Source organism: Natrix helvetica, assembly GCF_964273705.1.
Source record: "Natrix helvetica genome assembly, chromosome: 11".
Taxonomy (NCBI): Eukaryota; Metazoa; Chordata; class Lepidosauria; order Squamata; family Natricidae; genus Natrix; species Natrix helvetica.
In genome coordinates, this window is record NC_138562.1 from 2,336,330 (window position 1) to 2,363,420 (window position 27,091).

The window sequence follows — 27,091 nt, forward strand, 5'->3', positions numbered from 1 at the left end:
AAATTTGTGGTTGTAAGTCAAGGACTACCTATATTCTGCTTTTATCAGTTCCCCCTTCCCCCCGCCTTCTATGTTATATTTTGGGTACCACACTCTCAGGAAGTTTAGTGAAGAGCAATAATAGTGACGAAAAATTATAAACTAAGAAGCGGGACTGTTTAGTTACAAACAGAGGTGGAGGAGAATGTATGCTAGGATTTATAACATGTGAGTAAGAACGTCACACAGGGAAGGAAGAAGAACTGGGTGATCAATGGATTTAAAGGCAGATCCTATTTCCTCAACTGTTCGAGCAGGTGGACAAGACCAGGGGTGGGTTCCAGATTCTTTTCTCCAGCAGAGTTCTGCAGGCTTTCCAGGCCAAAAATGGGTCACGGGGGTGCCACGCATGAGGCCCCCATGCCCCATTTTGGCTGCCAGAGGCATTGCACGCTGGTCCTTCACTATTTCCAGTCCAGCCCTGCGGCCCAGATTTAATCACCCTACAGGCTGGATTCAGCCCATGGGCCTAGAGGAGTTTGAGAGCCCTGTCCTAGAATAATCGCTCCTCTGTTTTTAAGCAGTTTTGACCCTGAACTTTGCAATTTTAAGACTTGTGGACTTCAACCTCCATGGGACTAAGGAATTCTGGAGTTGAAGTCCACATGTCTTAAATTTGCCAAGTTTGGAGTCCCCTGTTCTAAACTGTGCTTGAAATTGCTCCCTTCCAGTGACTTGGAGAGCAGTAACAACACAACAGGAAAGATTAAAATGTTTAAACATTTGTAAACCCTTCAGAAAGATACAATAAAAAAGCCAAGAAGGAAACAAAAAGACCAAAATACATCCTCTCCAGCAACCAACATAAACTATATAAGCAGGGATTAACACCAGATAAACAATCAAAGAAAACAAAATGCCCAAATCAAGGAACTAAGAAAAAGTAAACTATACTCCTGCCAATGCTGGCAAGTCATTATTATAATAATGCATTTTGTGTACTTTTTTAAAAAAGTTTTATAATAATTAGAGTTCTCTGTGTTTTATTGTTGTGCTTTCTGGCTCAAAGATCTTAACACATTATAAGAGTCCTGGGTGGCGCAGTGGTTGGAATGTAGTATTGCAGGCAAATTCAACCCACTGCTAGGGGTTTGATCCTGACCGGCTCAAGGTTGACTGAAACTTCTATCCTTCTGAGGTTGGTAAAATGAGGACCTAGATTGTTAGGAGAAGATGCTGACTCTGCAAACCGCTTAAAGAAGGCTGTAAAGCACAGGGAAGCAGTATATAAGTCTAAGTTCTACAGGTGAAACTCGAAAAATTAGAATGTGGTGCAAAACTTCTTATTTCAGTAATGCAACTTAAAAGGTGAAACTAATATATGAGATCCATGCATGGCATGGGAGCTATCAGCCTGTGGCACTGCTGAGGTGTTATGGAAGACCAGGATGCTTCAATAGTGGCCTTCAGCTCTTCTGCATTGTTCGGTTTCATGTCTTTCATCTTTCTCTTGGCAATGCCCCATAGATTTTCTATGGGGTTCAGGTCAGGCGAGTTTGCTGGCCAATCAAGCACAGTAACCCCACGGTCATTGACCCAGGTTTTGGTGCTTTTGGCAGTGTGGGCAGGTGCCAGGTCCTGCTGGAAAATGGAAGTCAGCATCTCCATAAAGCTCATCTGCAGAAGGAAGCATGAGGTGCTCCAAAATCTCCTGGTAGATGGCTGCGTTGATTATGGACTTAAGGAAGCACAGTCTACCAACAGATGACATGGCTCCCCAAATCAACACAGACTGTGGAAACTTCACACTGGACTTCAAGCATCTTGCAGTGTGTGCCTCTCCATTCTTCCTCCATACTCTGGTTCCTTGGTTTCCAAATGAGATGCAAAAGTTGCTCTCATCAGAAAAGAGGACTTTGGACCACTGAGCAACAGACCAGGTCTGTTTTTCTTTAGTCCAGGTAAGACGCTTCTGATGTTGTTTGTTGTTCAGGAGCGGCTTGACAAGAGGAATACGACATTTGAAGCCCATGTCCAGGATCCGTCTGTGTGTGGTGGCTCTTGATGCACTGACTCCAGCCTCAGTCCACTCCTTGTGAAAGTCCCCAACACTTTTGAATGGCCTTTTCCTGACAATCTTCTCCAGGCTGCGGTCATCCCTGCTGCTTGTGCACCTTTTTCTTCCACACTTTCCCCTTCCACATAACTTTCCATTAATGTGCTTTGATACAGCACTTTAGGAACATCCAACTTCTTTTGCAACTACCTTTGGAGGCTTTCCCTCCTTATGGAGGGTGTCAATGATGGTTTTCTGCACAACTGTCAGGTCAGCAGTCTTTCCCAGGATTGTGATTCCTACTGAACCAGACTGAGAGACCATTTAAAGGCTCAGGAACTCTTTGCAAGTGTTACGGCTTAATTAGCTGATTAGAGTGGGACACTTTGAGCCTAGAATATTGCACCTTTTCACAATATTCTAATTTTCTGAGATTGTGGACTTGGGGTTTTCATGAGCTGTCAGCCATAATCATTACAATTATGACAAATCATGGCTTGAACTATCTTGCTTTGCATGTAATGAGTCTATCTCATATATTAGTTTCACCTTTTAAGTTGCATTACTGGAATAAATGAACCTTTGCACAATATTCTAATTTTTCGAGTTTCACCTGTATTGCTATTTATAAAATGCTAAGTAGGAGATACAGGTAATCCTCAATTTACAAGTATTTGTTTAGTGACTGAAGTTACATAAGTAATGAAAAATGGTTTATAAGCAGTACTCACAATTACAATCATTGCAGAGTTCCTACAGCCATGTGATCAAAATTCAGGCAGTTGTCAACCAGCATGTCTTTACAACGGTTGCAGCATCCACGGGTGATATAATCACCTCCTGCAACTATCCCAGTCAGCTCCCAATAAGCAAAGTCAATAAGGGAGGCCAGATTCACTTAATAACCATGTGGCTCACTTAACAAAGATGGCAGAAAGGTGCAACTCACTTAACAACTGCCTTAGCAGCAGCAATTTTGACCCCAATTGTGTTCTTAGGACTACCTGTGCCAATGCAGGAGACATAGCATATTCTACATTTCATCCCTGATCTGCCATTCTTTCACACACATGCAGACATCCCCACTAGCAGCTAGACAAATTGTTATAAATTTGGGGCCTGACTATTGCAAAAAGGAACAATTGCGGTGAAGAACACAAAACATATTTAAGATTAGCAGAGAGATAAATGCTCGGTTTCATTCTGCTGTACGAAAACACCCAAACCACTAGCACATTTATTCTCCTAATCTTTCCTGCATAAATAAAGCTGGGTACCACAATTTTCTTCACAAAATTTCCAGAGCAATTCACAAAAGCACCATCGGTTTTATTCATATATCCTTGGCACTCGCTATAAACATCAAAATAAGAAACAAGGGGAATCACATTGGTTGGGTTTTTTTTCTGCACAAATGTAATTCAGATATTGCTCAGAAGGACTGTGTCATTTAAAAGATCTGTAATCCACACCACATACTATACCCAGGTGGCCTGTGTGTGCATCCAAACACCTTAGTGCAAAATTAGAATTTTATTGCAAAGTGTGCACAGTTCCCAATCTAGATTTAGGTCATCTGTATCTAGTGCGCATATCAAAGAGACTAAAAGAGAAATTGTAAACATGAAATAAGTTCAGCCCATTTGAATCAATATGGACAGTGGGGTATTTTTATACATGGCAAGCTGGAATCTCAGGCTTTTTTCTCTGAAAATAACATCATCAGAGGATAGACTGGCAGGCGGCAGCTTACATCCGTTCATGCGGCAACCATTTGAATGAGGGGGACTCAGGGGAGTTCTGGTTGTCATCCCTGCAGTGAAATCCCATCACCGCCCCAGTTGTTAGAAAGAAGCTCAGATTTCCAAGCACCTGGTGGTCAGGTGGTTACAACTTCCGACATTCCTTGCTGGCTTCTCACAAGCGAAGTCAATGGACAAGCCAGCAAGAAGTCGGAAGTTGCTAGCTGCATGAGGTCCTCGCTGAATGACTGACGCACTCCTTGCTTCATGTTGTCAAATGGAATTGCCATTAATTGGGTTACGGATTGTGTGTCACAGTCTTGCTTTACGACTGTGGCCTTAGTGACAGTAATTCTAGTCCCTGTTCCATCGTAAGCTAAGGGCAACCTATAAAAAGGTTTATAGGCCATCTAAAGGGACAGATAAGAGATTACACAACCCAGAGATATAAGGAAGCGTGAGAAAGCAACGCCAAATAACCCAACTGGATATTCTTTGCTATAATCAGCGTGGGAAGTGACAATCTATGTCAGGCTTTCAAGAATCTGCTTTGGTGCCCTAAAAGGAAGTATCATTCAGAATAACAGCGTTGGAAGGGACCTTGGAGGTCTTCTAGTCCAACTCCCTGCTCAGGCAGGAGACCCTATACTTTTTCAGACCAATGGCTGTCCATAAAAGCCTCCAGTGTTGGAATACCCACAACTTCTGAAGGCCACCTGTTCTGGTGCTTTGGAAAATAAGTTGGCCCCCTCTTCTTTGTGGCAGCCCCTCAAATATTGAAAATTGGAATATTCCTAAAATCCCTTCTATGTCTGCCTTTTGAAAACTGATCAAAAATCAGGATTTGTTTTACTTTGTCTTATTTCACTTGCTGACTGCATTCTTACAACTACATTGCTCCTGAGAGTGCTGGGATCCTCTCCCACAAAGAACAACCTTACAATAAACCGTTGCAAAGTACGGATTATGAAAACAAATCTGAATTATTAATTTTGTCTGTTAGGGAGTTTTTCCCCCCAGTAGGAACAGGCTATAAACATTCCAAATAATGCAACTCAATCTGTCAATTACAAGCATAACGACTAAGAACATAAATATTCAAAAAGCCTGGGATAAAATGTTAGGCTTCAATCCTAAACTATACAAAGGAGGGAGAAGGTAGCTTCAATGGCATGATCCCATCATAGAAAAGGCAAAACTATTTGCTAATGTTAAATGGTGCAGGGAGATGGGAAAGAGATAGCCGGCTCAAAAACACCAAGATGGCAGCCCAAGCATGTGACCAAAAGTCTTATCCCCCCCCCTTTTTTTAAATTTGCAAACCTTCAAGTTTCTTCTGATTCTTTAAGAGTTTGCCATTCATTTGAAACACTCTGAACCTCTCCTGCAAGAAGTAAGGGTTGACCTCTATTGTGTGTGTGTGTGTGTTTGTTTGTGTGTTTGTGTGTGCGTACAAAGATTTATGACCCAAAGTAACATAGCGTTAAGTCTGTATGCCTGGGAAGCTATTAGAGAACAGCTAAGAAATATGAAGGAGAAGAAAAATAAAGGAGAAAATTGAGTGAGTGAGTTGGATTGCTGCAGGGAAGAATTGTGGACAACTGTTAGTGGGAGGAGGAACCCTTACGTGTTGTTTTCTCCTTTTCAAATGTGGAAGTTAAAAAAAGGACAAGCGAGATCTGCTTACGCATGGCCAGTTCACAGTGTTGCAAGATGCCTCAATCAAAAGACTCAGTGTAGTAATCTTAGCAAAATAATATCAGTGTTATGAAAGTCCAAGCCGCATTCTTAGGCATACACAAGAAAGGTATTTTTATTCAGTATGAGCCTATATCTAAGGGCAGTAGCTGCTAAATTCTTGCAATCCTTGGCTTCTCTCCAGGTCCTCTACTCAGAGTGGGATAGGACCAAGCCAAAACTCTTCTTAAGCAGCGTGCAGTAGACACCGAGCGCCACTTGGAGCTACCAGCTCCCCAACCATGAATGCCAGTGTGGGCTTCCACAACTACTCTGCTTCTCCTACGATGTTGCCTGACCAACCTCAAAGTACCCGGCCTTGGAGGGTCTGTCACTCTGGGTGTGTCCTGCCCTCCCCCCCTCAGCTGCCAGTACAGAAAAATATCCTCCCTGGAGAGAAAACATCCCAGGGACTCTGGACACACAAAATGTCCAAGCATGTGTCCTCCAGAGCCTGGATTGAGAGGCCTTCACACTAGCTATCTTTCACCAATGCTTCATCAAGGCCCAGAGCGGCCAGGGTGATTCTATATCTCCCAGGTGCTTGCAGGCATCACCTGTGCTATGACACACAATGTGGCCAGGTTTTCCATCAGAAAACCACCTGTGCCTCAAACCAGTCTCAGTGAGTATTTGATTTGTTCATTAAGAGTGTGAAATTTGTTATAGATTTAGCAGTATATTGACTTTTTTATTGTTTTGTCCCTTCGTATAGATTTTTAGGCTTGTTTTTATATGTGTTTTTAGCTTTTTAAACGTATCTTTATGTTTTTAAATTTTGTATAATTTTGTCTTAATATTTTAGCTTTTTCATTATTATTCTTTCTATTTGTGTTTTTAAATTTTTAATATTTTTAGTTGTTTAAAAAATGGTGTTTGTATCCTAGCTTGCTTATGCTTGGTCTAGGAGCACAATGAAGATTTGATTGATTCTAAGTGCAGTACAATACCTAACACAATCCCCCTCTGGGAAGGTAGGGTGGGCCCAGAGTAAATCATTGTCCCAACAAGCACCAGGAGTTTCTGTGGCTGAGGAGGACTTGGGGTCTCTTTGCTGCTCTCCAACATCTTCCTCTGCATAGCTCCCTGGCTCTCTGCTCCAAGCACAGAGTTGTGGATTTGATCCAGAAATACAACCTGACAATCTGAAGCCAAATTGAACGAAACAAATGCTTCTTCTGCACAATTTTCAATACATCTTTTAGCGTAATGAGAATCCTGCACAACGAGTTTTAAGTTTGCACATTCGCTAACCATCATTAGTGTTATCTCAACCCAAGCAAATTGTTGCTAATTTTACAGACGACGTCTTGAAAGAAGCTAACTCCCAATCATAGTTTATGATACAGGCTTATTTCAACTAATCATTGGGAAGGTGCGTTAGACCTTCATGTTGTACTGACCTACTAAACTGGGACTGATCTGAGAGAGAAGCAGAAGTCATGGGAAGAAAGGAAACTGTAGCTAATCCAAACCACAATATCCACACACATCCTAGTATGCACCATCCTGAAACAAATCTTGAAGCACTAAATATATTAGACTCCTCACACTCAAATATTCAAAATTCGGGCACTTGGCAACTGGCTCATATTTATGATGACTGCAGTGTCCCAAGGAATCATGTGATCCTCTTTTGCAACCTTCTGGCAAGCAAAGTCAATGGGGAAGCCAGATTCACTTAACAACTGTGGCAGGAAAGGCCATAAAATGGGCAAAACACACTTAACAAATGTCTCACTTAGTCACAGAAGATTTGGGATAAATTGTGGTCCTAAATCGAGGACTCCCTGTAGTTCTTTCCTGAGCAAAAATGGAGGTGGGAGACCCAGAAAAGCAGTATAGCCACAGGGTGGTTTCTATGGCACTTTCTCACCTCATCCCCAAAAGCTCTTTTCATTTTCTCCGAGACCAGCAAAGAGCTGTAGATCTGGGCGTCCATTTGTTCTACCCAAAGACATCGCACAAGCCTTGCCAACAAGTGATGCCTGGAGGCCTTTGAAATGTTTGGCTTTGGGAACCAAGATTTTTCTCCACGCTGCTAATTTACTTTGGCTGAAATCCTAGTTTATTGCTTGAGCTTGTGGGAATTGCTGCCAGGAAACCAGCCTGACAAAGAGTGGACACCCAACGGAGGACCGCGAATGTGTGTGGAGAGAGGGTGGGGAGATGCATTGTCTTCTTGCATTGTGCTGAATATTTCTGTGTGACATTCATGAGAAAGTTGTGGGCCAAAGGTGCAATTGGAATTCTAACTAGATCACAAGGAAGGAGCATTCCAGAGTTTTGCTACAGATGGCTTTGTGTGATACATTGCAATCACCATCAATTATGTGCAAAATTCATTGCACTCAGAACCCAAAGTAAATTCTTAGGAGTTCAGGAATGAGAAGTTTTTCCTTCGCCCTTGGCAGCTTCCCACTTTGGGCCTGATTTTTTTTTTATTCACCAAAATCACAGGCCTATATTGACAATCCCCGATTAAGACAAACAGAAAAACACAGGCTAAATTTACAAGCGATCATGGTTTGATTAATCACAAAGTATCAAATAAAAATGGCTGGATGTTATCTTACCAGCTTCTCAGTTCCACAGGCAGGGTGGGCAATTGGCAAGGGTTGTTTTTTTTTGGGGGGGGGGGTGTCTCAGCCAGGCTGCTGCAGGGGAAATCACCAAAATAATTGTGACGTCCTAGGAATGGGGGGGGCAGGTTTTTTAGCCCACTTTTCAAGGTTTGAGGGGAAAGTTTCAGAGTGAAAATCCCCCAAATTCTCCCCAAAAGGCACAAATTTCCAATGCTAAAATTCAGTAGCAAATGGGGGTGGGGGTATTATTTATTCATTTTATTTAGAGCAGTGTTTCTCAACCTTGGCTACTTGAAGTCCACAGGACTTAAAGTCGTCAAGGTTGAGAAACACTGATTTGGAGAGAAGGGGAACAACTAATCTATATGTCTGTCTGTCTATATCTACCAATCTTTATATCTCTGTCTCCATCTCTATCTCCATTCATCCATCTAGATTCATCCATCTATCTATCTATCATGTATCTATCATCTATCCATCTATCTATCTATCTACCATCTATCCATCCATCCATCCATCCATCCATCTATCTATCTAGCCATTGATATCGTCATCTATCCATCTGTCTATCATCTATCTATCATTTATCTATTTCAACAGCCAATCAGAAGATTACCTTGGTATCACAAAAAAAACCCAACCACCACCAATAGAGACCTCAGCCATCCTAACTGATGGCCCAGGAGAACAATCAGCTTTTTAATAGTTTCCAGGAATTTGTAATCTGGCAGCAACTCAGATTTTTTTTTTGTGGGGGGGGGGGGGGGGGCTGTCATTCCAGCGAACAGGCAATGCTACAAATTTCAAACTGCAAACTTTTAGGTGAATTTCAGTGGTGCAATCTTGGGATGTTGGGGACAGGCCTCTGCCTATAGGCTACAACACTGGTTACTCCTCTTCTAAACCATGGTTTGTGGCTTGGTACTGTGCACTTAGTTTTTTGCTTGCATTGGCTATGTGCGTGCTTGCATTAAAACCAAGGTTTATAAATCCCAACTGCATGAATCCATGCATGCTAAGCTTTACGCCACAGCATACAGGATGCAGTGACTGGAGCAGGCTGAACAAACCCCAACCCAAATCTTTAAGGTGTAAATGCAGCCAAGTCTTAGGCTCAACCCCCAGCAAGTCACATTACTGCTTAATACAATGCTCAGCAATGCCAAGGCCTCAGAAACCAGCTATAGCCCAAGATGGGATCATTCTTCCTTCAAATTCAATTTCAAATTCAAACAAACAAACAAACAAATAAATATCTTAAAAAGCTGAAACTTTTGGAGATACAGTATCTTTATTCTCACAAGTTCTCAGCTGACTGATCCCCTGGAGCCAAAATCTTAATAATCGTCTGAAATTTCAAGCATTTGTACAGCTTTTCCTAATTTTTGCACACACAAACAAAACTATTGGTTTCACCACTTTGGAGCCATCACTTCACTTAATTTTGGAGCCAAGAACGTCTTCTAGTAATGAACACCCCAAAGCACTGCATTCCCACATTCAGCTGACTCCTTCATTGTACACAGGATACAAATTCAGTGCAGACGTGTTGGTTGCTGCTGCTTGTGAAAATGAAGGATTCACATTTCAACTGGCATGAAATGAAAAAGGAATCACGATGGGATGCCACAGGGTGCAAGAAGCAGTCCCAAGAGCTGTGTTTCTCCATCTTGGCAACGTGAAGATGGGAAGACTTTAACTCCCAGAATTCCCCAGCCAGCCAGCTGGGGAATTCTGGGAGTTGAAGTCCACCCATCTTCACGTTGCCAAGGTTGAAGAATGTTGCTTAGGAGTGGGGCAGGGTCTTCCACAGCCCTTCAAATAGATAAGTCTCCTTGGTGAGACTCCATCTCCAGCAGACATTAGCAATATAGCATCTCACTGGTAGACAATGTAATAATGGGAGAAATCTTATGAGATGCTGGTGTTTGTGGATGAGACCTTGAAGAGTTCTCCTGCATTCTAACAATGGGACCACCATCTTCTTGAAGACAAAGAGCATCCCAGATTATTTCTTTTTATGTGCCCCATCATTTATACTCACAAGGGTCCGCACATAAATATGAGTCAATTGCCAAGCATCTGAATTTTATTCACGTGACATGGGGATGCTGCTATGGTCACGAGTGTGAAAAATGGTCATAAATCACTTTTTCCAGTGCTGTTGTAACTTCGAATGGTTACTAAGTGAACTGTTGTAGGTCGAGGACTACCTGTAATTAAAAAAACAAAAACTGATGGACTCCACAGAGCTCTGAGGCTCCCTTTGATCTTTCCCACTTGGCCTTTCAAAAATGCTTTTACCACTCTTAATAGGCTATCCAAGCCTGGATGGTAAAGGTAGCCCACCCAACTGAAAACTGAAACAGGGGCATGACAAAATGCACCCACAAACATTTGCTCTGCTCTGGGTTTTGTCCCCCTCAAGGAAAAATAGAGGCAGGAAATAGAAGTCAGCTAAAGTTCAAACTCATTTAAATTCCCTCTCCCCTTCTTACAAGCTTGAAGGCATAATCCCCAAATTGTGTTTCAGCCAGCCACTTGGAATTAGAAAGCACCATTGCTTAACATACATCTGCGCACAGAAGATGACTCTTCTGGGCATGTCTTTAAAAAAGATGCCAAAATGCTTCACTCCTTGTTTGTTCAACAGTGATAAGTCGGAGAGCAACCATGCTTAAGGTCACACCTTTTTCCCCAGACACGAAGAACACGACAGCCAGCTAAGTATTAATTACTACCCAAATGGTACAGATGGGAAAAAAACAACCCCCCATTTCCTGATTTTAATGCGCACAGCTGTATTGGCACTCCAGCAGAGAAGAGAGATCCCAACCCATCAGCTCCCCAGCCTTATCCAAGCTGGTGCCTTCCAGATGGACCGGCCTTCCTCCCACACAATTACCAGCCAACCCATCTGGAGGGCATAAGGTTGAGGTAGGACATCCATCCATCACAGCATCTCGTTCCCATCACCGCTGGCAGCGTTCTGCAATGCGTAATTGTGGTGGCATAACAATGCCTATGGAAGATGGTCGGGTTGGTTTATCCACAATAAAAGAGAGTATTATTGTAACAACATTCAGAACGGTGAGGGGGTGGACGGCCAACCTATTGGTGTAGCCGTGTATTATTATGGTCTGGCATCCAGTGATTCAACCTCGCAGTCAACTGTGGTTGGAAAACCCTCCCCACTGGAGCATCACTGAATTCTTTGTATCTAAGCCTCAATATTTACTTCCTTGTAACAAAATTAGAAAATGTCAGCAGAAGCTGCAATTATGGGGTACTTACGGAATAAAACAATCATCAATGAGGGAGGTATGAATCATTTCAGAATTGTGGCTTACTTAAAACCAGCAAGGAAAAAACCAGCCAAAGTGAAGCAAGCAGTTTTAGCTTTCCTATTTTGTAACCAGGGATCTGTGTCCTCCAGTTAAAAAAATGTCTAACCATCACATAATTTAACCATTAGTGCATCCTGATGCGCAACTAAAATGTTTAGTTTAGAGACCTTGCATTTCTTCTGATCCAACCTTCTGCCCAGAGCAGGAATCTTCTTCTTCTCATTGTCCCAGACCAACAGCTGTCCAATCTTTACTTGAAAAAAACACCTAGTGATGAAGCCTCCTTGACTCTAGGGGGCAGCTGTTTCCCGACCTAAGAGGTCTCACAGCCTGGACATTCTTCTTCTCTATTCTGTAACGCTTTCATGAAAGAGCCGTGGTGGCACAGTGGTTAGAATGCAATATTGCAGGCTAATTCAGTTCAATGCTAGCAGTTCAATTCCAACCGGCTCAAGGTTGACTCAGCCTTTCATCCTTCTGAGATCAGTAAAATGAGGACCCAGATTGTTGGGGGCAAGGAGCTGAGTCTGTAATCCACTTAGAGAGGGCTGCAAAGCACTGCAAAGCGAAATATAAGCCTAAGGGCTATTGCTGTTGCTATTCCACCACTGGTTCTACCCTTAAGCACTACAGGGGATAAATCCACACCCTCATCTCCATCCCAGTATTGGGAGACGGCTATCTTGTCTCCCGCTATCTTATCTCCATGTTATGTGGACTTACTGCTTGTCTCAATCGAATGCAGCTTAATTGACAAACTATCTCACGGCTTAGCAATCAGCATAATTCTTAAAATTCATTTCTCGGGATTTGCATCAGGGAGTTTTACATTTTACATGCATCAGTGGCTCCAAATGGGAAAGGAGGGGGGTGGGGTGGATTAACCCAGACTTTGCTATCTAGTCATTCTTACCCCTTTTCCAAATATATTAATAAATGCCAACTTCATTATTATCCAGATGGGCAAACTGCTTTCTTTCCCTCCTATTTCAAAAGGGAAGGGGGTGGGGCTGATCTAATGTGTTCCATTCAGCTGGCTAAAGTACAGGTAGACCTTGACTTACAACAGTTCATTAGTGAACATTCAAAGTTACAATGACATCATTTTTCACACTTAAGACTGTTTCAGCAACCCCATGGTCACACAATCAAAATTCAGACGCTTGGCAACTGGTTCATATTTATGATGGTTGCAGAGTCCCGGGGTGAGGTGATCGGGGTGGGGTCATGTGGTCCCCTTCTAACAAGTAAAGTCAATGGGGAAGCCAGATCCACCTGTGCTACTAACTTAATTGCAGTCATTCGCTTAACAACTGTGGCAAATGAAGCAAAACCTGTTTAACAAATGCCTCATTTAGCAACACAACTTTTGGGCTCAATTGTGGTAGTAAGTCGAGGACTGCCTGTATTCAGAGGCAGGAGAGACACTCCCCAGGATATCAGGTGTATTTGTGCTTATTTTTCTGAAAGATTGCCGAACTAATATTCCCAGGAATTCTTGGTTCAGCAAAAGAACCACCTGGCTGGACACAGGCTCTCCATCAGTAGAGGAAATTCACGTAAGTTCTAGGGAAGATTCTCCGAGGGAGGATAAATAGGAGAGAATGACTTCCAATTCCAGGGGTAACAGCATCTTTTTTTAAATGGCTTTGGTAGTACTACTACAACAAAAAAGAACAAAACACAAAAATGCAAAGATGGAGAAGAAAAAGAGAGTAATAAATTATATATCACAAACCTGAATAAATTACAACAGTAATTAGGGACACATAAAAGTTAAAACCGTTCAGTTTTTACACAATGGATGGAAGAATGATCACAGACAATTATGGTCTGTTCTTTCCTGAGTTGTCAACGAAAAACCCTATTGAAAGACTTACTTTACTGTTCATATTTTCACAAAGCCAAACTTTGCTTTCCTCTTGGAATCTTGGAAAGAGACCTATTATGAAGAACCTTTGGATCCACTGGATTTGCAAGAACACATTTGGAGAGCAACCGTCCCAGTCAAGAGAAGGGATCAAGCAGCAAATTAGCCTGGACTCGTTATGTGACAACAATCGAGAACAAGACATGACACACACGCACATCCAATGCCTTTGAGCCCTGTCTAGTCTTTCCCAGGCAAACCTGGGAAGGCTGGGGAGATTCCTGTGAAATAGGCCTTAGTGAGGCCACCTTTGGAATCCTGCATCCTTTTCTGGTCACCACAATGTAAAAAAGATGTGGAGACTCTAGAAAGAGTGCAGAGAAGAGCAACCAAGATGATCAGGGGTCTGGAGGCTCAAACATACAATGAACGGTCGCAGGGATTGGGCTTCTCTAGTCCAACAAACAGAAGGACTAGGGATGACATAATAGCAGTATTCCAAAGAAGAGGGGGTTCAATCTAAAGGCAAGACAAGAAACAATGGTTGGAAACTAACCAAAGAGAGAAGCAACTAAGGAGAAATTTCCTAAGGGTGAGAACAATCATCCAATGGAACAGAAGTTGTGGGTGCTCCATCACTGGAGGCTTTCAAGAAGAGACTGAACAATCATGTATCTGAAACGGTATAAGGTCTCCTGCTCAAGCAGAAGGTTGGAAGACCCCCAAACCTCCTTCCAACTCTATTATTCTATGGACAGTAAAGACCTTCCCATGTTTGCACCTGATAAACACAAAACCATATTTTTTGTAACAATCCTGATGCAATGGGTCCAAAGTTCTTCATAAATGGATATATTCAAATTTTATTTAAAAAAAATTAGCATAATAGCACAGTCAGTTTGAATCCTAACTTCACTGTTAGAACCTGATTTGGCAGATTAAGAATATTCAGCCAACAGAACACAAGACTGCCAAAGGGCAGGAACAATTTATAGTTTATAGTTTATAGTTTATTTAATTTATAGACCGCCCCCTCTCCCCGTAGGGACTCGGGGCGGTGTACAGACCATTCGTAATCAAAACAATAAAATGACATAAGACATAAGACATGCAACATAAACAACTCACACACACGGTCTGTTATAAAATCCCAAAACCAATTAAATATTAAGAACAATTTTAAAACCCATTAAAACCCCAATATAAAATTTAAAAAGCCATCCAGGAAGGTTTGAATAGATGTTAAATGCAGTTACGATTATGGTTGTAATTAAGCCAGACCTGCTACTCGAAACAGGTGGGTCTTGAGTTTCTTGCGGAAGGAGCGGAGATCAGAGGTGGTTCTAATATTAGGGGGGAGGTCGTTCCAGAGGGTTGGGCCCATCACAGAGAAGGCCCTACTCCTAGGCACCGCCCGCCCGCACTGTTTAGCGGATGGTACCCGGAGGAGGCCCTCTCTGTGAGAGCGGATTGGTCGCAGGGATGTATGGGGTAGAATGCGATCCCGCAAATAACTAGGTCCCGAGCCATGGAGCGCTTTGAAGATGACAATCAACACCTTGAAACGCACCCGAAAGGTCACAGGTAGCCAGTGCAGCTCGCGCAGGAGAGGTGTTATATGGGAGTACTTAGTACTCCCCATAATAACCCGCGCGGCTGCATTCTGGACCAGCTGGAGCCTTCGGGTGCATCTCAAGGGGAGCCCCATGTAGAGAGCGTTACAGTAATCAAGGCGAGAAGTCACTAGGGCATGAGTGACTGTGCAAAGGGCGTCCCGCTCCAGTAAGGGACGCAATTGGCGCATCAGGCGAACCTGATGGAACGCCCCCCTAGCCACGGCCGTCACATGATCATCTAGCGACAGCCGGGAATCTAGGAGGACGCCCAAATTGCGTACCCTATCAGTTGTACCCCCCCAATGGCCAGAGATGGAACACATTGGCTAAAGCGGGGCGCCGGTAGCCACAGCCACTCCGTCTTGGAAGGGTTGAGTCTGAGTCTGTTGTCGCCCATCCAGACCCGCACGGCTTCCAGACACCGGGACATCACCTCGACGGCTTCGTTGGGGTGGTTCGGGGTAGAAATGTATAACTGAGTGTCATCTGCATACAGATGGCACTCAACCCCGAATCCTCGAATGATCTCACCCAGCGGTTTCATGTATGTGTTGAACAGGAGAGGGGAGAGGACCGACCCCTGTGGCACTCCACACGTGAGTGGCCTCAGGGTCGATCTCTGCTCTCCCGCCAACACACATTGCGTCCGACCGGAGAGGAAGGAGGAGAACCACCGCAAAACGGTGCCCCTCACCCCCATCCCCTCCAGCCGACGCAACAGGATACCATGGTCGATGGTATCGAAAGCCGCTGAGAGGTCTAACAGGACTAAGATGGAGGAACAACCCCCATCTTTCGCCCTCCAGAGATCATCCACCAACGCGACCAAAGCCGTCTCTGTGCTGTGGCCTGGCCGGAAACCGGACTGGCGTGGATCTAGATAAGTAATTTCCTCCAGGTGTCGAGGGAACTGCTGCGCCACCACACTCTCAACAACCTTCGCTAAAAAGGGAAGGTTGGAGACAGGACGATAATTGGCTAACTCAACTGGGTCTAGGGAAGGCCTCTTAAGTAGGGGCCTCACCACCGCCTCCTTCAAGGAGGCTGGCAGGAACCCCTCCTCCAGCGAGGCGTTCACCAGACCCAGGAGCCAGTCACGTGTAACCTCCCAGGTTGCCAGTACAAGCCAGGAGGGACACGGGTCCAATAAACATGTGGTGGCCCGCAGTCGCCCGCACAGCCTGTCCATATCCTCGGCGGCAACAGAGTCAAACTCCTCCCAGATAGGTACCTCAAGACTCGCCTCCGGTGTCTCCTCACGATCACTGAAGGGGACCCATTCGCTCCGGATCTGAGCGATTTTGTCCTGCAGATATTCCCCAAATTCCTCTGCCCTCCCCTGTAAAGGGGCTTCCCGCGACCTCTGTGATAGGAGGGAGCGGGTCACCCGAAACAGGGCGGCAGGGCGGTTTTCTGCAGACGCAATAAGGGTGACATAATATCGACGTTTAGCCACCCTTAGTGCCACAAGGTAGGTCCGTAAATGGGCTCTTACCTGTGTTCGGTCAGATTCGGCCCGAGAGGATCTCCATCTGCTCTCTAGGCGTCTCTTGTGGCGCTTCATCACCCTCAGCTCCTCGGAAAACCAAGGGGCCAGGGTGGTTCGCTGCCACCGGAGAGGCCGCAAGGGCGCTACCCGGTCCAAGGCCCCGGCCGCCGCACTGTTCCATGCAGCCGCCAGGTCCTCCATCCGGGAGCGGGTCAGGGCAACAGGAAGTGGCCCAAGCTCCGTCTGGAACCTGTGTGGTTCCATCAGTCGCCTGGGGCGGAACCATCTAAGATCCTCTGGTTCCGCCTCCCCGCGATGGGGGGTGGCATCAGGGAAGTCCAGCCGGAGAAGCGAGTGATCTGACCATGACAGGGGAGTGATCACCTGATCCCCTATTCCCAGATCGCTCTTCCATCGACCAGAGATAAAAACAAGGTCCAGCATGTGTCCTCCTTCGTGTGTGGGGCCCTGAATTATTTGGGTCAGGTCCAAGGCTGTCATGGAAGCCATGAACTCCTGAGCGACCTCGGATGATTCACCCGTCGATGGCAAGTTGAAGTCCCCCATGACTAATAGTCTAGGGGTCTCAACTGCCACCTCCGCAATCACCTCGAGGAGCTCGGGCAGGGCCGCTGAAGCATAGCGAGGAGCCAAGTATGCAATCAGCAGGCCTAACTGACTCCCTGGGCCCCATTTCACACCTAGAGTCTCACATCCGGATATCTGAGGTACGATGAATTCTCTCGGTGTCAAGGCTTCCCGTATAATGACCGCTACCCCACCACCCCTACCCCGGGCACGAGGCTGATGGAATACACGGTATCCTGGTGGGCACATTTCCACAAGGGGCACACCCCCCTCGTGGCCCAACCAGGTTTCCGTGATCCCTGCAAGGTCCGGCTCCCCCTCAGAAACCAGATCATGGATGAGGGGGGCCTTATTAACAACGGACCTTGCGTTACATAACATCAGTCTCATGCCACGGCTCTGTAAACCCTGACCACCTAGGATGCGGGGGTTGGTACAAACGACCGGGCGTAACCAACGCCCCCGGTCTCCCAACCGACTGCAGGATCTTCTTCTGTCCTCGCATCTACCCCTTCCTGCGACCGTTGGAATATAGGAACCCTCTAAAGGAACGTTATACTGACTCCCCTCCCCCGCTCCGCTCCCTTCCTCCTCAGCCCCACCTGTTTGTCTGGCTCTACTCCTATTCCTGGTCTGGCTAGACCCACCCCCCGCCCTGGATCCCATTAAAACATTTAAAAAACATTTACACAAAAACCCCCGGAGCCTCCTCTTCTTCCACCTCCCTGGATTAATACATCCGTCATCAAGGTGGGCCCTTGAAAGGGCAGAGGGCCATATTTGCGAGAGGGGGGACTCCCACAATAAAATCAGGTCTACCCTAGAGTAAAAATAAACCATGGTTCAGCAGGGCCTCAGATCGAATTGAGGGTGCTACAGATATTAAAATTACTTTACAAAGATGTTAAAATAGGTGCTGCATACAGCACTGAGTCCAGGAGGAAAGGGAAATGCAGAGGGATATAGGGAGCCAGGGCCTGGATACTGATGGTAAAAGGCCATAAGTCCTAGGTGGGGATTATGGGTGTAGCAGACCAGTCCATCAGTCTGTAGATGGTCTATAGATGGTCACAGGATGGTCAAAAGATGGTCAAAGGATGGGTGGGCAGTAGAAAAACAGTAGGGAGACGATAAAAGCAGATGGTCGATAGATGGTAAATAGATGGTAAACCAGGGATAGTAACAGGGCTAATAGGCAATGATGAAAATAGAGGTAAAGGCTGCTACCATCGCTCCTCCCCTCTCCTTCGCTCCAGCAGCAGCCGTTGCCTCTCCCTGTATGTCCCACTATTTTCAACACCACAAAACGCCGAGTCGCGCTGCTCCAGCCCCAGGGCCATTTCACCAACCTCCAGTCCAACCTCAGGCCTCCAAGGCTCCCAGCGCCCGGCTCCACGGCCTCTCCTGGCCCAACCAGCATTGAAAATGGCTTGCATCGCTCCTGCTACGCCCAGCCGCTCCGCACGTTCAAACGCACACCACACGCCACACATACGCCAGCCGCTTTCGTCCCGGCTTTGCCCCGCCGTCCCGCGCCGCCCGCGCCGCCCCACGCCATCCATGCCCGGCATCACTACAGTGGAGGCGGAGGCTGAGGCGACGGAGACAACCGTAGCAGCGGCCGGCGCTGGCTCTCTTTCCTGCTCACCGGCTCTCTCACCCTCGCATTTTCGGCCGGATTTTCAGTCGCCAGGCCACCCTGGGGACCCGTTGGGGTCGTAATGGAAAGCCAGGGTGGCCCTCTCCTGGACCCGGTCCTCCCATCTGATGCAGGGGACCCAGCAGCACCCCCATTCACGCAGGCAAGCCCCGCACGCCTGCGGAGCTCAAGGGCAAGCCGCCATAGCTCCGGAAGCTATGCAGGAATTTGCCTGCATTAACCCCCATTCACTGCATCTCCAACATAGAAAGTTAGTCAATCAACCTGTTCTGGATTTCCTTGAGAGCTCAGAATTTTCCAGTGAATGGCGCCTCATTTCAAGGTCACAAGCTAAATATATTAACATTAAAAAACAGGATTGCTGGTTTGTCCAATTATTGTAAATTTCTTGAGAATTATTTTAGTAAAATTGCTGGTAGAATAGAAATTATTGGACTTAGCCAAGCTTCTTTAGCTTCGCCTTTTAAACCTGTCCACGTTTCTCTACTTCAACATATACTAAAGAAAATATACTAAAGAAAACCTCGCAGGAATAACGGAGACCTGGTTGGGCCACGAGGGAGGTCTGCCCCTCGTGGAAATGTGCCCGCCGGGCTACCGTGTATTCCAGCAGCCACGGGCCCAGGGCAGGGGTGGTGGGGTAGCGGTAATTATACGGGAGAATCTGGAACCGAGAGAATTCACTGTGCCGCAGATATCCGGGTGTGAGTCTCTGGGCGTGAGATGGGGCCCAGGGAGGCAGTTGGGCCTGCTGATTGTATACTTGGCTCCTCGCTATACATCAGCGGCCCTGCCCGAACTCCTCGAGCGGATCACTGAGATGGCGGTTGAGACCCCCAAACTTTTAGTTATGGGGGATTTCAACCTGCCGTCGATGGGAGAAGCATCCGAGGCAGTTCGGGAGTTCATGGCTTGCATGGCAGCCATGGATCTGACTCAAGTAATTCAGGGCCCCACGCACGAGGGAGGCCACACACTGGATCTTGTTTTTGTCTCCGACCAGTGGACGAGTGATCTAGGAGTAGGGGATCTAGCCATCACGCCCCTGTCATGGTCAGATCACTCACTTCTCCGGCTCGATTTCCCTGGCGCTACCCCCCGCCGCGGGGAGGCGGAACCAGATTGTCCTAGATGGTTCCGCCCCAGGCACCTGATGGAACCGGATAGGTTCCAGACGGAGGTTGGGCCACTTCCTGTGGACCTGACCCGCTCCCGGATGGAGGACTTGGTGGCTGCATGGAATAGTGCGGCCACCGGGGCCTTAGACCGGGTTGCGCCTTTGCGGCCTCTCCGGTGGCAACGAACCGCCCTGGCTCCCTGGTTCAACGAGGAACTAAGGGCGATGAAACACCACAAGAGACGCCTAGAGAGCAGATGGAGATCCTCTCGCTCCGAATTTGACCGAACACAGGTAAGAACCTACTTAAGGACTTACCTTGTGGCATTAAGAGCGGCCAAACGTCGATATTGTGCCACTCTTATTGCATCCGCAGAGAACCACCCTGCCGCCCTGTTCGGGTGACCCGCTCCCTCTTGTCACAGAGGCAGCGGGAGCCCCCTTTGCAGGGCAGGGCAGAGGAATTTGGGGAATATCTGCAGGATAAAATCGCTCAAATCCGGAGGGAATGGGCCCCCTTCAGTGTTCCAGGGTGGACGTCTGAGGCGAGTCTTGAGAGACCATGCTGGGAGGAGTTTGACTCTGTTGCCACCGAGGATTTGGACAGGTTGCGTGGGCGACTGCGAGCCACCACATGTTTATTGGACCCGTGTCCCTCCTGGCTTGTGCTGGCATCCTGGGAGGTCACACGAGGCTGGCTATTGGGACTTATGAACGCTTCATTGAGTGAGGGGTTCCTGCCAGCCGCCTTGAAAGAGGCGGTTGTGAGGCCCTTGCTCAAGAAGCCTTCCCTGGACCCAATGGAGCTAGCAAATTATCGTCCTGTCTCCAACCTTCCTGGTGGCTCAGCAGTTCCCACGTCACCTGGAGGAATCTGAGTATCTAGACCCGCGCCAGTCCGGCTTCCGGCCCGGGCATAGCACGGAGACGGCCTTGGTCGCGTTGGTGGATGATCTCTGGAGGGCCAGAGATAGGAGTTGCTCCTCTATCCTGGTCCTATTAGATCTCTCAGCGGCTTTTGATACCATCGACCATGGTATCCTACTGCGCCGGCTGGGGGGGTTGGGGGTAGGGGGCACCGTGTTGCGGTGGTTCCGCTCCTACCTCTCCGACCGGACGCAATGTGTGTTGGCAGGGGAGCAGAGGTCGACCCTGAGGCCGCTCACTTGTGCCGCAGGGGTCGGTCCTCTCACCTCTCCTGTTCAACACATATATGAAGCCGCTGGGCGAGATCATCCGTGGTTTTGGGGTGGGATACCATCTGTACGCTGATGATACACAGCTGTACATTTCCACCCCAAACCACCCCAACGAGGCCGTCGAAGTGATGTCCCGGTGTTTGGAAGCCGTACGGGTCTGGATGGGAGACAACAGACTCAGACTCAACCCCTCCAAGACGGAGTGGCTGTGGCTACCGGCCCCCCGGTTCAACCAGTGCCTTCCATCGCTGGCCATTGGGGGCGAGCAACTGGCCCCCGTGGAGCGGGCGCGCAATTTGGGCGTCCTCCTCGACGCCCCGCTGTCTATGGATGACCATGTGGCAGCCGTGGCGAGGGGGGCGTTCCACCAGGTTCGCCTGGTGCGCCAATTGCGCCCCCTATTGGACCGGGATGCCCTCCGCACAGTCACTCACGCGCTGGTGACGTCTCGCCTGGACTACTGTAACGCTCTCTACATGGGGCTCCCCTTGAGATGCACCCGGAGACTGCAACTGGTCCAGAATGCGGCCGCGCGGGCAATCATGGGAAGAACGAGGTTCTCCCATATAACACCTCTCCTGCACGAGCTGCACTGGCTCCCTGTGGTCTACCGGGTGCGCTTCAAGGTGTTAGTTACCATCTTCAAAGCGCTCCATGGCACAGGACCTAGCTATCTGCGGGATCGCATTCTGCCCCATACATCCCTGCGACCAATTCGCTCTCACAGAGAGGGACTCCTCCGGGTGCCGTCCACCAGGCAGTGTCAGAGGGCGGCGCCCAGGAATAGGGCCTTCTCTGTGATGGGCCCAGCCCTTTGGAATGACCTCCCCCCAGATATCAGGACAACGACCGATCTCCGCTCCTTCCGCACGAAACTCAAGACCCACCTGTTCCAACTAGCCGGCCTGGCTTAACTAGAACTTTCTAACCTCCCTGGCAATTTTAATATTTTAATATTTTATACTTAAAATTGGGGTTTTTAACTGTTTCAATTGTTTTAATTTATTGTTATTTATTTGAACTTGACTGTGTGTGTGTGTGTGTGTGTGTGTGTATCTCATTTTAGATCATTATCAAAGGTAGATTATGCAGACTAGATTAGGTTAGGTAAGGGAAGTTGAGAATGGATTGCAATGTCTATTAGAAGAAAGAAAGATGTGGAGGAGCTGATGGAGAGTGGAAGATAGTGTTAGATCTGCAGACACTTGCACAGTTTACTGCCAATCAATCAGACAGATAAGAACCAACTTTCCAAAGAGCCTCATTTACTCATGCGTACAACACGTTCAGAAAGCGGTACGCAGCTTCCCTCCTCTGTAATTACCTTGGTGGTGTTTTAGGGGGTGAGACACAAGCAAGGCATGCAAGCAAAGAATGCAATGACTACTCTTTTCTTGGCATGCTTAAGGAATTTTGCAAGGGTTTACAGAATACATACACAGCTTATTTAAAAAACAGCAAGAAAAACTACAAGAATAGGAATACCTAGACATGGATGGAAGAATCAGGCGGCCGATCTGCTCCATGTATGACCATCCTTCAGGCTAGCTAGGAAAGGGAGACCAAAGCAGCAACAGGTGAGAGGGCAAGACACATGCTTGAAGATAGCTAGAGGAATCCCTCTGCCAAATAGAAACATAGCCCATGTTAGCTCTAAAAGTCCTTATGTTGCAGTGATGCTCAACTTTGGCAACTTGAAGATGTGTGGACTTCAACTCTGCCTGGAGAATCTCCCAACTGGGGAATTCTGGAAGTCGAAGTCTACACAAAAAAACATTGAAGAATGGTTGCAGGAACATGCATGGCTAGTCTAGTGAAGAGATAGACCAGGGGTGACATGATAGCAGTGTTCCAATATTTGAGGGGCTGCCATAAAGAAGAGGGGGCCCACCTGTTCTCCGAAGCACCTGAAGGCAGGACAAGAAACAATGGATGGATGATGAATCTAAGGGTGACATGACAGCAGTGTTCCAATACTTGTGACCTTCCCAGACGGCTTTCAACAAGCAGAGACAATGGGGAAAGCTGGATTTAACAGCTATATGATCCACTTAACAATTGCAGGGATTGCCTTAACAATCATGGCCAACTGGTTGTAAAATCAGGTGCAACTCGCTTACAACTGCCTTACTTAGCAATGGAAATTTTTCCCCCAATTCTGATTGTAATTGGAGGGCGACCTGTACTTGGGAAGCTGGCAGAGAAGAAGTAATTCATATCATTCAACTAGGCTCTTCTTTAATGAACTCAACACAAATGAGGAAGGGAACCAATTCCTGCAGTTTCCAGGAGTCTGCATTTACCTCAAGATGTGCATTAAAGAGACATTCATGAAATTTAATACAATTCTTGCACCCCAGGGTTTTGCCAGGAGTCTTCTTCAACCCATGGCTCCTAACTTAGTAGCAAGAGCCTGGCCAGGCAGCCTTTGCCCAGCTTCAGATGATGACCTGTTATGTTTGGCTCGGGCCAGGAAAGCTTTTATTTCTTCATTGTTATTTATTAAGAGAATCTATATGAACCCTCAACTCACTGAGGGTGACTCTGGGAAGCTTATAGAAGTAAACCAAGTTAGACTAGTGCAACATACTCATTTTGGGGCTGTCTTTCGAGACGACTTTGGAATCTGCAGCAAGCCCGCAGACAAATGAATTCTACTCCTGCAGAATAACACATGTTGTAGTTGTTAAGGTTGTTTACCAGTAGGCTTCCGGACTCGGTTCAAAACCTTGAAGATGACCTGTTATGCCTCTGTGTAAACCCAAACGTAATTCTTTTTCCAGACCTGATTCGTCTTGAGTCTTCAGCAAGATGTATTAAGGAGAAAAGAAGAATGGGGGATTATAAGAATTTAGGTGACTCAACTATTTCGCACCTATAACCAAGATACTCCCAATATAAGTTACCACCACCTTCACTGGTAATGAAGGAGAGTACAGGGGGCTATTCGTATAGTATGGACTCTCCTGAGTCCATACTAGTCCAGGAACAATTCTACGAAGCTTTATCCAGCACAGCACCAGGTTATCACAGCATCAGGGACACCATCTAATTCTGCTCATCCTTTGAGGGCCCTGAAAGAAGAACGGCAGGGGTCTCCAACCTCAGCAACGTTATGGCTGAGGATCTCTGGGAGTTGAAGCCCATGGGTTGGTCTTTCAGTGGGATATTTTATCTCCATGTTCAATTCTACACCTTCCAGATTCTTCCCTGGAATAAAGTTGCCAGATGTGGTGCTCAACTACAGGGAGACTTAAAGTCAAGTTCTAGAGGAAAGTTAGATAAAAATATTTCTGATCAAAAAAGGCATTTGACCACTAAAACCACCAGTCCAAAGGCTTCCGTTTACTTGAGGGAATGCAAGCAGAGGATGGACAACTGTCCATTTCATAAAACCATAGAATCCTAGGGCTGGAAGGGATCATGAAGGTCTTCTAGTCCAAACTCCTGCCCAAGGCAGGAGTTCTTATATCATCCCAGACCAATAATTGTCCAATCTTTCCTTGAAGACCTCCAGTGATTGAGCACCCAAACTCCAGGAGACAAGCTGTTCCATTGATTAATCATTCTCACTGTCAAAAAAAATCCTCCTTATTTCCAGGTTGAATCTCCCTCCCTTTTACCTTTACTTCTTGTCTTGCCTCTTGTGCTTTGGAGAATAAATCCGTCCCCTCTTCCCTATGACAACCCTTTAAGTATTGGAAGATGATCACCTCTAAGCCTTTTTTTCTTCATTAGGCTAAATTAGGGAAGGTTTAATTTGGATTCCTGCAGAAAGTGGGATTAGAAGTGGCCACTCCACCTCCAGGATTTAGGATCCTATGTCCTGACTTAGCTTCTTTTAAAGTTGAGAGCATTCAAGAAATCTTTTGGGATCCTCTTCCTTCCACCCTGTCCTGCTCAGTGGCTGGCTATGGAGAAGAGAGGCAGAGCTGATATACTGCATCTGACCCTGAGTTACATTTATCCAAATTAAAATAAACAAAAACAAAAGACTCTAATTTTTCCAGTATCTCTATATACGGCGCAAACTTACTACGTGGCAAGCAAAGCTGTGAAACTGTCAATACACAAATGCACAGGGGAAGGGAGGACAGGGAGAAAGGAAGTTTATTTTTGCGAGGCTCACTCTTGGTTGAAGCAAGGCTCACGTGACTTGTAACAATAGCAACGAGAAGTGCCAGACAGAGGTGTGAAGTTTTAAGCTGAGTTATGTTCTTTTACATCAAATATCTCCCACCCGGTCTCTCTTCCACATGTGCTGGGACTACATTTTCGCTAGGAATCCTGAGAAGTGTTGTCCCTATGCACCAGGCTTATTGCATAGAAACTACATTTGTCTAAAGCAAATGCCATCATCTTCTTCTTCTCATAAAGTTGAAAGAATGACAATAATTCATTGCAAACAGCAGTTTCCTCTGCACCACAAGGGTTAAAGGAAATCAAATTTCTCTTCAGCTGGGCTCTTCTCCTGTTGACTTTATGGTCATATTTATGCTGACAAGAGTACAACATTTGTCTTTCATTCCTTCCTTTTGGAGCATCTTCTCAGCTTCTCAACCTAGCCTAAGGTTCTGGGCTATCCTAATTACCTCTGGTCCAAATACTAACCATCTTGCTTAGCTTTCTCAAAATCTGCCAAGGTCAACCAGGTGCTGATAGGTGCCAAGTCAATGTCTCCCAAGATTCAACCTCCCTTCTTCTTTAGCAAATAACTTCAGCAGCAGATACATAGACTGTATTTCATCTCTGAATTTGACTGATCTGAAGAATTTGGTGAAGAATTCAACAGATGAGTTGCATAACTATTCATTTCAGAATCATATTGCCCTGGACAATGACTTTAACATTTTTATACTACTAATTCCAGTAGTCCCAAAGATGCTTTTTCAAGAGGCAACTGGACTATCTGATTTTTCTTTGACTGGATGGTGGGGAAGGGAAGGATTTATACTCCTTGCAGACAGTTGGTCATTTGCATCCTTTGAGAGAGTCCTTGAGGCCACCTGGAGGTTTGTCTGTGTCCTCAGGGTCACCTGAGTGGTGCAAATGGGTGTGGAGCCTTCTTGGAACTGCTGAAAGGACTGTGTTGTAGACTGGAGAGAGATGATGTCCTCTCCTTCCCCCTCTGTTGAGAGAGGGCTATTTTGACATAGATGGCCTCTTTGACCCCTCTTTCAAACCAGCCGTCCTCTCTGTCCAAAATGTGGACTTTGCTGTCTTTGAAAGAGTAGCCTGTGTCTTTTAAATGCAGATGGACTGCTGAATCTAGTCATCTTCTATCGGTTCTAAAGAAGCTTCTTGGATGAGAAGCAAAAGGTCTTCAAGGAAAAACAAAGGAAGTCCAGTAGCCTCTTGAAAAAATACCTTTGGGACAGCCATGACCTGGATGGGTGAGAATCTCCTTAGACACACTGTACTATCATGATCAGATTTTTACAGGTACCTAAATATGAACAGCCATTACTCTGTTACCCAGAAGAAAATACAAACGTCTCATACAGCCACAGCTGGCTAAGAGTTTCGAAAGAAACCCAACAGCTGTATGCTACACACTTTTCCTGACTTATTATTATGATTAATCCTGAAGTTCCATTATTTTGTTAGTGCCCTTATATGGCTCCAGACTTTTTTAGGTAAATTGTTTGGCACAGTAACATTTCTAACGAATGAAAACTAAATTCAGAAGTGTGCACAAAATGCACAAAAGTTTAAAACAGAATGTTGCTGTTTCCAAGAGCCCCATTTTTCAGCCAAGGGGGGAGAACTGGCTACTTGAGAGTGCATTTAAATCACGCAGAGACATAAAAAGGCCTCTTATGCAAAAATACGGACAAGGTAATTGCTGGTCCCCTTTTGCCCCTTTGCCTTTTCTCTGCCACCGTAATACAGGAGTAATTACAGGGAGGCGTAAGGTTCCCCGGCAAATATGGCATATTTTCCAGTTTATTAAAAACCATTTTGCAAAGAAGTACATCTCGGTGAGGCCTCCTAAGAAGGAGAGAAGCCTCACACCAAGCCCAACTTCAGCTCAAAAAAGTTTGCAGATTTTCTAATAGGAAAGAGAGAGAGAGAGAGAATGAAAGAGAATGAGAGAGAGAATAAA

General features: G+C 46.2%; 1 protein-coding gene across 4 annotated transcripts in view; it reads right to left on the reverse strand.

Annotated features, from left to right (window-relative positions):
• Nucleotides 1–27,091, reverse strand: part of NEXMIF (neurite extension and migration factor) — a 372,359-nt gene that overhangs the window by 257,362 nt on the left and 87,906 nt on the right. The window contains exon 1 of one of the 4 annotated variants that reach the window (XM_081964317.1): nt 2,767–2,882. The exons of the other annotated variants lie outside the window; for them this stretch is intronic. The gene's annotated coding sequence lies outside the window, so the exon portion shown is untranslated. Of the gene's footprint in view, nt 1–2,766; nt 2,883–27,091 lie in introns of those variants that run through there. 4 annotated transcript variants of the gene reach the window in all.